Source organism: Columba livia, chromosome 7 (assembly GCF_036013475.1).
Source record: "Columba livia isolate bColLiv1 breed racing homer chromosome 7, bColLiv1.pat.W.v2, whole genome shotgun sequence".
In the NCBI taxonomy this organism is placed as follows: domain Eukaryota; kingdom Metazoa; phylum Chordata; class Aves; order Columbiformes; family Columbidae; genus Columba; species Columba livia.
Window position 1 is genome coordinate 24,193,181 of NC_088608.1, and position 11,442 is coordinate 24,204,622.

The window sequence follows — 11,442 nt, forward strand, 5'->3', positions numbered from 1 at the left end:
CGGGCAGCTGCAGCGCTTCCTCCCAGCTCACACCGCAGGAGCCCGCCAAGTCCTGCCTCTTGACATGATCATGAGACACCCTGATTAGAGCAAAAACATTGATAATGCAAAACTTTCAATTGCTTTCACATTTGTAGTTGAGTGGTGTGTCCAAGGGAGATTTGTGGGTGTTCAGGAGTTGCCTGTTATTTTACCCATTTTTATTACTGATTGGAAAGTGCAGGGTTGAGGGGATTTCTTTTTCTTGTCATGTTTTTGCTGGTGAAAAAAAGCAAAGCAATCCCTTTTGGCATGGGAAATGATGTTATATTTTATTTAATAAAAAGTAAATTTTATTGTTCACCAAGCCGATTTATAAATGTGATCTCTGTAACTCGCACTTTTAATTACAAGGGGAAAGACGGAATTAGTTCATTAATGCTGTGAAAAGGAACAGTGCCCTACCTGCCAAATGACAAGGTGGAAATAATTAATCTGGTCAATTAAAAAGAAGCTGATAAATTAAAATGGAAAGCCTTCCATGTGGTGCATTAAATTAGAGAGTCACCATTTCCAGAATGCATGTTTATTGTCAGACTTGATCCTTCCTTTTCTTGCTTGACTTGACTCTGTGTTTGGCAAGTCCTGTTAGAGAGTTGTTTGGCGTTCAGAGCTGACATACGAATTCATACGCCCAGGCACATTTTGCAAAAGAGAGCTTGCAATATCAAGGTTGTTACAAAATCCAGCTGATGAAATGCACATGCCTTGTTTTTATTATCATATTACAAACCCCCTTATTCCCTTTGCTTTGTTTTCTTTCCCATCGTTAAATGTCACTTGCCTTTCCTTGGGATTTAAAAGATCCAGGCATGATGCTGAAATGCCAGGGTCATCTCAATCAATTTATGACCTTAAAAATCTGATCCACACGGAAACTACTGAGCTGCTGGAGCTGAACCCTAAAGTATACAGCATATTTGCTCCACAGAACTGGAAATAGTAAACCAGTTTCTTTTCTATAAATATCAGTAACTCCTCTTGACATTTACAAGTACATAGTATTTTTTTTTACACACTGCATGATCTCAAAAGTGTTTAACGGGTCAGTGAACTGTGTATCTGCTCAGCATAGGTAACTACAAAGCCATTATGTGCCCTGCACCATCCCTCACAAAAGCTCAGGACATTTACATTAGCTCCTGTCCATCTCAAGGCCATAAATTGCAACAAGAAATATGGGCTACTTACTGAATGGTTGACCAGTGCTCTGGTGCAGCCTACAGGAAAATATGAATGTTATTGTTTACTTTAAGTAGGGCATATATCATACAGAGCCAAGGTCTTCTCGTTTGTTAAGATGAGAGTTGGTCTGGTCAGAAACACTTTGGGGCACATCCTGTTGCTAGGAAAAAAATTCAAAAGCAAAAGCTAGGCAGAGGATAGTATGAAAGTTTTATATCTGAGGTGTTAGAATTGGCAAGCATTAAAAATACAGCAAGAGACCAGAGTCAGATGTTTCTGTGATGTGGTAAAAATAAGCAGTGTGTTGTAGCCTCTTCAGATGGCATGGGTTTGCCTCATGAGGGGGAACAGTATGAGATGGAATAAACAGCTGTGGCCAGAAATCAAATTCCTGGCAGTTCAGCAGCTCCGGTCCTCCTCCTCCTCCAAAACTATAAATCACCAGGGGGATTCCCCTCGCCCCAGATCCCGCCAGCAGCTCTGCAAAATCACTAGACAGCCCCCACAACTTGGTTTTAACTCTTGAATGCTCATGTGTCGATAGATTTCCTCGCTAAATTCTTAGGACATCATGAATCAGAGCTGAATTATACAGTCTGCACCTGTTTTTCCCATCTAAACCAGCAAATCATTGCCTGTGTCCAGCTGAGAACTTCCTGGAGATGGGAGACACAAGCAGCTCCTACCAGAGACCAGATACAAGGGTGCAGCTTCAAAGGGAATGGCACAGGAAAGGGGCAGGCAGGGGAAAATAAATTTATTTACTGTAAATGTGCACAGAATAAATAAAACCTGCCCTGGGGTATGAAACTTGCAAAACTCTGTTAAAATCATCAGGTTTCCCAACACTCCTGTCAGCTTCTGCTGTAACAACCCTATACAAACTAAGGCAGGAGTCATTGCTGCATGATGAAAGCTATCCCAATTAAAGAGGTGAGCTCTCCAAAAGTAGCTAAAAAGTTGCTGAGACCAGATATGCATGGGAGGCTGTTCTCACCTGGCAAATTGTACAACCGTTGCCAAAGGGAAATCCCAGCATTCCGGTGTCCGCCGAGAGCAACTGTGCTGTGCTCCAGGCTCTGTCCCGCTGGCTGGTGAGTCTTGCTCTCCTCTCACCCCACCGGCCCACGCACAGGGTTGTCAGCTCTCATGTACAGTCCCATCTCAGATCCAGATGTCCACCCAAGCTGTGTGATGAGACCTTCTTATGCTTCCTGAGCTTGTAATAGGACAAGGGGGCATGGGCTTAAACTCTACCAGGGGAAATTTAGGCTGGATATTAGAAAGAAATTCTTTACAGAGTGGTCAGGCATTGGAATGGCCTGCCCAGGGAGGTAGTGGACTCGCCGTCCCTAGAGGTTTTTAAACTGAGATTGGACATGGCACTTAGTGCCATGATCTAGTAAACGGACTAGAGTTGGACCAAGGGTTGGACTCGATGATCTCTGAGGTCTTTTCCAACCCAGTCGATTCTGTGATTCTGTGATTCTGTAATGAAGTGCTTTCCTTGCGTGCCATAAGCTTAGGCTGTGTAATGGAAACTGAGTCTCCCCTCCTCATCGCTGTACATTTTGTCTCAGTGTTTTGCTGCCACAACTGATGGTTGTGGATTTGGTGAGATTGACCTTGACATTGCATATAACAGCAGAACTGGCATAGGAATAAACAAACATCAAGCTGTGTTTCATGGCAGCACCAAGTTTTCAAACCCACAGCCTAAAGGTGGAAGACGAGAGGGTTTAAGACATGTAATAAACCAAGCCATTTAAAATGTGTTGGCAGCAGACCACTGAGCTCAGCATCCCATTCTCGAGGCCCAAAGCAGGAAGGTGAGGGTCCGCCTGCTCAGCAGGGGTTGAGATGCTGCTCCTTGCCACCAGGAACCATAGCCTGGCCAGCTCCTTGCTCTCCACAGGGGCAAGCAACCTTGCAAGGGCAGTGATGTAGCCCTGGTGCAGGTGTGCATTTTCAGGTGGTGTCTCAGCACGCCATATCCTAAGGTACAGATTCCCAAAGACATTCAGTAACCTCTTGCTGAAATGGCAAGGCCTGGGTGCCTACGTGCCACACAGATTTTGGCCCGAGGGCTCTATTGCTTCATCTGTGTTACTTCATCCCTGTCCTTGGGCCAGAGAGGGAAATGGCAGAGGGGACTTAAAGATCATTATAAGCCACTTCTGCACTGAGGGGCCAGCTTCAGGACCTGCATGGTTCAGGTCCCACTTGCCCATCCCCAGGGGACAGAAGAGCTGCTGCCTGCTGTGCTGGGGGCTGTCCCCTGACCCAGGGCAACCCTCACGGGTGTCCCTGGCCATTTACAGGCCCCACTTGGGGCTGAAGGAGGGGAGGGGAGCACAGTGCACAGCAGCAGCCCAGCATCAGTATGGCAAGTGTGTTATCAAAACTTGAGTCATACTTGGGCTTCCCCACTCATTACAGTTCATATTTTTCCAACAGGCTGTGGCTCCTTACACTATAGTTTAATTCTCCTCCCTCACTCTTTCTCTTTCCATCTCACCCATGCTATACTTGTCTTCATTTTGAAACATAAGTGCTCACCTCTAAGCAAGCTTCCAGGCTATGGCATGTTTTATGCATTTTTTATTAGGTCCGCTCCAATGCTGAACTGAGATTACATGATGTCTGGATTTCCCTGCAGTCAAACTTAATATCCTGAGAAATGGAAAATTTTACTGAAATTCAGCAGCCCTGGCCAGGGTGTAGGAAAGTCCACACCACCATTTCCATGCTTGTGTTATTGTCATGGATGTGCAGAATTATTGGACTTTTTTTTTGGAGGAGGAGGGGTTGTGGGTTTTCTTTGTTTCTTAGGGTGGGGCAAATGCACTTTAGGTAATTTTGCCACTGCTCAGTTTAAATTACTATTAAGTTGTGATGGGAATTTAAGATGTGTAAATACGAAAAAACCTATGGGGAAAAAATTACAGTGAAAACTGACCATGTTGCATGATAAAGGCACTCAGCCTAGCTAGTGCTATGAGAAAACAAACAGAAATAGCTGTGAGAAATAATCAGAAGGATATGAAATGCACACCAGATCTTAGCTAGTATAAATATTCATTGCTTCAGGGGAGCCAGGCAAGCCAACATCAACTGAGGATATTAGCTACATGTCATGGATTGAAATATTTATTTCTGTGCGAAGAGGAAGGGAGGTGGCTGTTAGCAACTGCATTTGCAAGGAGAGGCTGGGTCCCTGGGAGGCACAGCCTGCCCTGGCCCCCCTGCAGCATCCCCCCAGCCTGCCCCTGCTGTAGCTCCTGCCCTGAGGAGCCCAGTCTTCCTCCTGTGCCTCTTGTGGGTGTCCTGTTCCCTGCCAACTCACCCACCGAGGGCCTTTATCCCATGTCAATACCCTTGCTGCTGCTGGCACTCCCGCTCGGCTGCTCCCAGCCTGAGTTCCATTTGGGATGGGAGAAATGGTGCTGTGTTTTTCTCTGGGGAGCTCTGCATGGGGCTCTGCTGTACAAGCAGGATACACAGAGAGGGAAGGTGCTGGAGGGCCTCTATCAGAAGCACTCAGCTGGTCCTGGGGGCTGCACAACTACACGGCATTATCCAGCTGCAGGCTCACTGACACGTGGTGACAGGCTTGAAATGATCCCCCTGTGAGATCCCCACCTCTGCTCTTTAATGACGATGAGCAGGCTCTCAAGGAGAAAACGCAGGAGCAAGCTGCTCTCAGGAGGCAGCGTTGCCAGGCTTACTCCCCTGGTTGAAGGTGAAACTCCTGCTGTATGATACCTGGCACAAATCCCTGTTAAATGGCAATGTGGTTACTGTTAGTGCTACAATAGTGCCCGGGAAGGCTCCTCCAGGACTGCACCAGGTTGCAGGGAGTCACATGCAGGAGGCAAAGAAAATGACAGTCAGGAAAATGTGTAAGTGAATGTGTCTTTGTTCAGTGTCAGGAAATTAATGCCAGCTTCTTAAGGCATGGGAAATGACATTGGCTGCCAAATACAAAGTGCTCTGGATTTCATGGGAATAATTATGACAGTGAAATATTTTCCTAACTTGACCTTGGGCCACATACTAAATGGAAAGAAGTAAATTTGGCACTACAAATGCAAACTGAGCCATGGTAACTTATACCTGTGGAAGATCAGGCCTTACAGACCCTGCTCCACAGGACCAAATCCTGTTGTCACTTATACTGGTGTAAATCAGAGAGTGCTTTGCTGAGTTGGATGGAAGTACTGGGGCTTGCACTGAGTAAGTGTGAGCATAATTTAGCGCTTGGTGAGGACTGTTTTCTCATGGAGGTCACCAGTTATCTCAACTGAACAAATCACCAGCTCGTGTGGTGCTCTCAAAGAAGAACCATAAAACTAGAAAGCAGTGGCAAGGAATAAAGTTATCCACCCTGGAACACTGGATGGGGTTTGATAGGAATGTGGTCTGAGGTGACAATGGGTTCTCACCCCAGATCAACACCTGATTGCTGCAGGTTCAAACAACAAACAAAATGCCAGTTCCAGGAAATGACATGAGGATCTGTTTTGCATTCTCATTCTGGGCTCGTTTCCCCTTGTTTAATTCATTAATAACTTTAGAAGAATAATAGAAAAAAAGTGATATTACTCTATCAGTACAACAGGATAAGCAAAACCTGGACTCAGACCGGCTAATATTTTCGTCAGATAAAGGGAGAACAAAATAAATAGGCAAAAGTATTTTAGGAACGAAAATGTCACAGTGCACCTTTGGTTTACTTTTCTGCAGTAGCTACACAGCAGAAATATTAAGCAAGTGTTGTCACGTAGGTTGCTTTCCTCATCATCCTGAAGACAAAGCTGACTAACTTAAGAGTCAGAATGAAGGCACTAGTTGTTTAGGTTTGTTGTGTAAATATACATATATTTGGCAAATGGAAATTAGAGAAATAATTTTGGTACAGTCTTAAATTATGGGAGGTTAATACACATCCTCGGTCTTTTCAAATGCAAAAGATAGGAGGTAACTATTTAACATGTCTCTCTAGGGAGGATTTGTCTGATTTCTAACATGAGAAAACATGAAAGCCAAGGCAGAGGCCTGCTGTTACTCCACCATGGAAGAACATGTTCCTTTGAAATTTCATCAGCTAGAAAATCAATGAGCAGGGTTTTGGATTTCATAGAGGAATTTTACTGGGGCTTTTTCTAGGTCCAAATGATAAAAATGCTATAAATTCTATCTTAGACTCTGCAAGTGAAAGGTTTAAGAGATTACGTGAGTAAATCATTCATCCCTTCTGAATATCCTGCTGATAAAAGGGATCCCCTGATGTGATATGTACTGTCAGGTTTGAATTTGAAGCAGAGAATTTCTTTCAAGTTCCCTTTAGGGAATCTGTACATTTTACACTGATTATTAGGATCACCTCTCCAGGCATGGAGAGGAAGCCAGAATGAGACCCTAAAGCCATAGAGAAATTATCAGAAAGAGATAAACTGGTTTCCTTTTTTATTAAATTCTCTTATAACCAGCTTTATAACCTAGCAAGTAACAAAAATTTCACAGTACATTACACATGCTCACTTGCAGGCATTTCACAAGATCAGGGAGGCGTCCGTGCACTTTCTGCCCTGGACTGAGCACAAAGGCAGCAGGCAGGGCTCCCACATCTCCCTTCCCAGAGACTCCAGCCTGCTCTAACAGCTTTATATTTTGTTGACTGTTTCATTGCTATTAACTCGTTACCAGTATTTTGTGCCTTCGGAAGCCCCAATTTGATTCTTGAGCAGGAGCAGGCCAAAAGGCATTTAAGTGTTGCAGAAAAGAAGGTGCCACTCCTTACACTGGGAAAAACTGTGGCTGCTCCCTTTCTCTGGAGGAAGGGCGATTCCTATATGGCACACAACTGTAAGGGTTCAGTGAAGATTGCTGGGGAGGTGCTTCTGTGCATGCAAGTTAACAATCCCTGCAGTGAAACCAGCACAAGTCCTAGAGAAGTTCCAGTGGAGTCATGCCCTCGACTGTACATATACATATAGGTCAGACCTACATGTACTTAAGGGCAAGTTCTTCTACATGGTGCGATCCGTGTAAGGGTGCTACAGAGGCATGCAAGGGATGCAAGAGGCAGCAGGGGTGCACAGCATTGCCTGCACCTCTAGGAGGAAGGCACTGGTACCCAAAACTGCTCCCTCCCTCTCCCCGCCCCAGGGCTTGTGGTGATGCTGAGAGGCAGCACAAAATCCTCGCTGGCAGCCCGTGCATGGCCTCGCCCCTCCTAAATGCAGGGCAAGCAGCAGCAGGGAGCTGCAGGAGAGCCAAGGGCAGGGCAGGGCTGCCCTCAGGGAGCACTGACCTCCCCAGGGCAGAGATTGCCCTTCACCATTCGGCTTTGGCTTCCCTTTCTTCCTTCCTTCTCTCCAACCAGGAGGAGCAGCAAACTCTTGCGTGGGCCGGGAAAAACGGGATTTTGTTACCCTTCCGTGTCTGGAGTGAATATTAGCTGTCAGCATTTGTTCGGTCTCGTTCCCAGCGACGTGGCTGTCCCAGCCCCGTGGCGGGGACCCGGGAGGGCAGATGGGGGTCCCGGGGATGCTGCACGCCGCCGCCAGAGCCCGGCTGGGCCAAACCTGGCGTAGCAGCACCCCCTGTAGCACGGCTGGAGCATGGCAGCAGCCGCCCAGCCCTCTCCCTGAAGGTTACACAAAGGCAAGCGCTGCCAGGGAAAGAATAATGCCGCTCTGATAAATCAGGCGGTATTTCCTAATGGAGCTGTCTCCACACCTGCCTCGCACCCACGGACAGCTGCGGGAATTGTGTCAGTGCAGCGGCATCTCTTCGCTATCGAGATGGCTGAAGTAGCAATCAGATGACAGCCATTGGGAGACGTGGCTCTTCTTTTATTTTAAAAATGCATTGACCTGCTCTGCAGGGGATGAGTGAAGGATTTATGTGTGCTCTGAAACCTCCGTCCCTCAGCTCTGATGGAGAAGCAGACCCTCCCGCTCCGCATGGGAGCTGCAGTGATAAATACTATTGACAGAGCAAAAAAATCAGATACGCCATGTCAGAGCTCTTGCATTTCTGTTTGCTGGCTGTTTGAGCAGCCGTGAATCAGTGGAGGAGGACACAAAGAGCTCTGTGAGGCACTAGAGAAATGCAGTTAAGAAAAATCTGAGCTGTCTTAATTTTAATTTGGAAGACAGCTTTTAGAAAAGAAGTTCAACCCAACAGGATCTGAGTGTTAGCCAACTCCTCCTGACCTCTCCCACGGGAAAGAGGGCTATAAAATAAAACTGACTCATAAAAAGCTGTTAGTCAACCTGTCCCCTGCTTGTGACACAGGATGGCAAGGATCCTAGAGGCAGAGTTGCAGGGAAGGAGAAGGTAACCATCAGGAAAGGCTGAAACCAGAGGAGGAGATGATTGTGTGCAGCAGAGGACAAAAACACCACAGAGAAGCTTAGACTGTTCAAAGCCAGTGTGCAAACTCACCCTGGGAAGCTTAAAAGGTTGCAGTGCCGAGTGTTGATTCCCATGTTCCAGAAGAAAATCTGGTGCTTGTGTTTCGATTTCCATCTCCGAGCAGTTCCTGGTGGGGTGGCCTCGCAGAGCCGGGGCTGCACTGGTGGAACAACCTGACACTAGAGGCCCCAGAGCCACAGCAGGTTGTGTGGGCTGCTGGTGGAGGCTCTGCCTGGCTGGGTCCAGTAGAGGATCAGGATTCCCTGATGACTTGTACCTCTCATTGTGCAATGGTGATGTTTTCTTAAAGAGCAGCAGTTGCACCATGGGAAGCATGGGGTTAGCTGTCTTCTAAGCAGTATTTTAAGTGGGTGCAAACAAGGGGATTTGTCACTGGATTTGGGTTGTAGCATTTCAGTACTTTCCAAGAAGTTGCTCTTAGATGGCTTGAAATAGTCTGTGAAAACTGATATTTTCTAAGGTGCCAATTTCAAGCTAATTGAAGTCAGTGGGAACTTTTTTATTGGCTTCCCTGGGCTTCAGTTTGGGCTATAAACTATACTGAATTTAGGGGAAAAACCCCCAGAATAGAAACATTCTGGACTGAAGCTGCTGGGTTTGGCAAGGTCTGCTGTATGAGCGGGCTTTATTAGCTTAAATTCAGGCAAGGTCTAGGAAAATTATGCTAATCAAAAGGTTCTTTGGAAAATTAGTCCAAATGTTTCAATTTTTCTACTTGATGGAAAAGCATAATCCAAAAAAGTAGTAGTTTTGCTGAAAGCAAAGCCTAAAAATTCATCAGGACTGGAAGCCTCTTTTACTGTATTAAGAAACTGTTTCTTTGGGAGTCATGGGTAGGTTGCAGTGTTCAAATGAGTTGCAGAGGACTGCAAAACAGCTGTTCATTGTATCAGTTATGTCTCAGTATTTCCCTGCAGCATCTCCCAGACTGTGTGCAAACTTAGATGTTCTTATATTACTGATTAGAAGCAAATTGATCAAAGCTGGCAGGATTTTAACACTAACTGGCTTATCACCATTTCCACAAGTGTGGAAATCCTCCTTGCCACCCCCTAGGACACCAGCCAGGTTCACTTCTCCTGCTACCAACTTTCATTGTCCGTGTCCCCAGAGCAGCACAGAGTGACAAAGTGGTGTGTGCCTTCTCAGAAAGGCCAGCCTGCAGCTTGTGAAAGCTGATGGGGCCTCTTGTGCAGGCACTGACTCAGGGGTGCTCCACAAGAGCATCAGGGTGCACCTCGCTAAAGGCTCCTTGACTGGGGGTGCCATTTAGATATGGTGGATGTGCAAGGGAAGCCTAGAGATGCCCCTTGCTGTGCTTGTGAAAGAAGATGGTGTTTTACCATTCTCTCTTAGCTCTTCGCAATAAAAGATGGTTTTGCAGGGAATTTGATTTTTTGGACTAGTTCTTGGTAAACCAGATGGTATTTATGTGTTTATCTTTTTCTCTGTATGAACTACACGTCATGATGCGAAGAAGATGCGCCTTGTCCCAGGCATACTCATTCCTTTAGAAGACAGCAGGATTTAGCAGAGGCCCAAAATTTAGAGAAGGTTTTATTTGCTGAAAGGCCAAAGGGAGATAAAGGAAGAAAAGCTGGGGGAGAGGAGAAGATGGATCTTTTGGTGCTCTTCTTTCAGCCCACACAGCCACGTTATCACAGCAGTGTCCTGAATCTGCAAACCATCAGACAGGGCCAGATTCTGCCGCCTTTGCTGGAGGCTAAAGCCAACATGGGTGTGTGAAAGTTTTGAACTCAGGCATCTAAAGCAGGATGTTGTAAGTTAGATATTGTGGAATGGGCTGCCCAAATCAGCTTTTATTGCTTTATGCAACTTCTACCATTTTTAGAAAAATAATATTCCTCTCCCTTGTCCATTGTCTCATAGGGCTTGCTTACCCAGTAGTAACACCCTTGACTTCCCCAAGTAAGACTCTAGTCATGCTTCTCCCAGAATTGTACAAAAAAGACTCTTTTGTCTCATCTTTTATACCTGTCTTACCATAAAGTCAGCCACCCCTTGGTTACTGCAGTTTTTTGATCTGCTCTGACACTGGAGCTGATCACAAGTGTCCCTGGCATCCACTACCTCTGCTCCGCTGGTGGTGTCAGCAGACCTTTGATTAACTACAGAGATTTGAGCCCCAAGGGGATTCAAGGTGGGCCGTGAAGTAAATCACATCTCAGGCCCTTCATGCCTCCCCTGCTCCACCCACTAGTGCAGGGGAGCTGCTGATAGAATGGCAGTTCGAGGACTTTGCTTGTGTAGCGTGCGCTGTAATTACCGCAAGGGTAATTGGGGAAAAATATCACAGGTGGCAAGCCCTTGTAAGGTTTGAGGACAAGAACATCTCACAAGGTGCACTGTAAGGACATGGTCCAAAAGAGGCTATTGATTCAAATAAAAACCTGGAGATTGGTCTCAGTGCAGCAGTAGTGTGTGTGTGGGAAGCATCTCATGCTGCCCATCTTTTGGATGCTGATGCAGTGACAGAGGGCTGAGAGCTTCCTTCTCCTTGCTTCCACCAAACAAACAGCTGAGGTTCTTGCTATAGGGATCCATGCTTATCTGCAGCTGCTTTCCCTCTGCAGCTCCCTGAGAATGTGGTCAGCTATTTCTGGGTAGTGTTTTCTGTTTGCATTCTTTTAAATGAAAACAGTGATTTTTGGTTGTGGACAAAAGAACTACTGTTCTGGCTCAGGGCATTAATTTAGGTGGATTTTACTATATTTCTAAGGAGCATAAACCATTATTTGGTGTCCTCCCTTT